At 61.7% G+C, this 2,160-nt stretch overlaps 1 protein-coding gene across 4 annotated transcripts in view; it reads right to left on the bottom strand.

The window, feature by feature from the left end:
- CHRM1 (cholinergic receptor muscarinic 1) overlaps nt 1-2,157 on the bottom strand; it is a 12,763-nt gene extending 10,606 nt beyond the window's left edge. For 2 of the 4 annotated variants that reach the window (XM_025193573.1, XM_025193571.1), the window contains exon 1: nt 2,126-2,157. The gene's annotated coding sequence lies outside the window, so the exon portion shown is untranslated. The remainder of the gene's footprint in view (nt 1-2,125) is intronic. The other 2 variants (XM_025193572.1, XM_025193574.1) reach the window with 1 other exon arrangement.
- Nucleotides 2,158-2,160: the final 3 nt, after the last annotated feature.

Genomic DNA, 2,160 nt, shown 5'->3' with positions numbered 1-2,160 from the left:
CCCCCACGCTCTCTCGCTGCCACTCCACTCCCACCCCCTCCTGTTATCGACCGGAGGCTGGAGCCTGGAGGCCGCATCCTGATCTTGCAGCCATCAAGAAGAGCCGCTGGTTTCTCCCCCGCTCCCCAGCCAGACCAAGAATAGCCATCTGCCGCGGTAATTAAGGCCCAAATCAAATGAGACTGAGGGAGGGGAGACACGGAGAGAGACGGGCAGAGAATATAGGCCTGGGTGGCTGGGGAGCGAAGGGAAAAGAAGAGCTTGGATGATGCAGTGGGTGGCTGGATGCTGCTCTGCTGCAGGCGACTGGGATGGGATCCCTGTCCTCTGCCACTGGCCCCCTGTATGGCCTTGCCCCTGTCACTTAAACCCCTTATATTTGTTCAGCGCTGCCTTGAAGCCCCCGGAAATGAAGTGCCTCTCAGTGTGGGTCTGTGAAATGCTCGGTGTTGTACGGACCCCCCCAGGCTGGCATTGGGGGTGGGGGGTGCTGGGTGCTCTATGGGCTGAGATCAGGGGGTGCCAGGTGCTATATGGACCCCCCGGGGTGGGATCAGGGGCTGCTGTATGGAGCCCTCAGGCTGGGACTGGGGAGCACTGCGTGCTGTACGACCCCCCGGCTAGGATTTGGGGGTGCCAGGCTCCATATGGACCCCCAGACCGGGATCGGGGGGTGCCAGGTGCTGTACACACCCCCACTCTGGCTCTTTCAGATCAGCCGCGCTGTAAAGAAGGCAGCATGGGGGTACTGAGGCAGGCCAGTGCCGAGGGCATGCTGTCTCACCCTGATGCCTGTGCATTCTGGGGCCCTGCCTGGATGGTTTTAGGTACCCAAGGGGGCTAGAGAAGTCATTATACAGACGCTGCTGCCTTTGCTATCTACTCCACTGACTTGCACCCCGTACTTGCCTTCTCCCTCCCACCCCCAATAGCAGGGGCTGCAAAACTGGGCAATTGCTCTGGAAAGAGGGACCTAATTCTGGTTGGGTTAGAAGGAAACATCCTTTTCTTTTCCTTCTGCCTCCCAGAAACCAGCTGAGGGTGTGTGGTATGCATGTAAATACAGTACAAGGGCTCTTACGTGAGATCTCTCTCCCTGGATCCCACAGAGATGGTTCCATACTGGTCCCCAGTAACAAGAACCAGCTCAGTCTGGTAAAGGAACTGGGCTGGGTCCAGCAGAAACGCAAGGGACTTTGTGGCTGGCAAAGAGAGGGAGGGCAGTCCGGCTGCCCAGATCCCAGCTCCTATCTCAAGTGGATCCCTGGGAATTGGCTTGATGCCAGGATCCCACCCCAGATCCCCCAGTCCTCCGGGCACCTCCCAGACCCCGGGCAACATTGAGGCAGGCTGGAGGGGTCACTCCATTGGCTCGGGGTCACTCCGCCTGTGATTTATGGGGGCCCCCCAGTTCCCCGTGCCATGGCAATGGGGAATCCACTGGGGGGGTTAACCCCTCCCTACCCAGAGGGATCTTTAAATAAAGCAGCCAGGAAAGGATCTGTGGGCGGCGGCAGGTGGGCGCTGGGATGGTGTTGGGGGGCAGGGGGATGATTCTGGAGGCCAGGTGCTCGGATGTAGAGCCCCGGTGTCCTGGCTACTGTCCCGAGCTGCTAGATCCCGCCCCAGCCCGTGGCACCTCGCCTCCCAGATCTGGTGACAGATCCCAGGCGTCCTGGCAGCTGCGACCCACTGGACTCCTCCACTCCCCTCTCGCAGCTGGGGAGGACCCAGGTGTCCGGGCTCTCATCCTGTCCTGCTCTAACCCATGAGCCCCGCTTCCCACCCAGAGCTGGAGAGAAGCCGGGCGTCGGGCCCCAGCCGGCTGCCCGCTCCGTGCAGGTGCCCGCGTCCCCAGCCTGTTGCTTCTACCGCTCGCACGGAGTCCACGCCATCCAGCCTGGATGAAACCCAGGCTTCCTGCCTCTGCCCCTGCCCGGAGCTGAGGGGCAACAACCCAGGCATCCGGGGGGCAGCTGGCCGGGGTCCGTGAGCCCCACTCCCCAGGTTCTGCCCCTCCAGGGGAGCCAGTGGTGCCTCTCTTATCCACCTGCCCCACCTCCTACCCCTCCAGGAGCTGCTTCTCCCCACCACCCCCTGATTTTTTTACCCCCCCCGCACTTACCCCCCAAAGCTCTGAGGAATGGATCTCCATGCCGC

The sequence above is a fragment of the Alligator sinensis genome, unplaced genomic scaffold (assembly GCF_000455745.1).
Source record: "Alligator sinensis unplaced genomic scaffold, ASM45574v1 scaffold1318_2, whole genome shotgun sequence".
Taxonomy (NCBI): Eukaryota; Metazoa; Chordata; order Crocodylia; family Alligatoridae; genus Alligator; species Alligator sinensis.
Note: the sequence above shows the minus strand (reverse complement) of the source record. Positions and strands in the feature narration are given on the sequence as shown.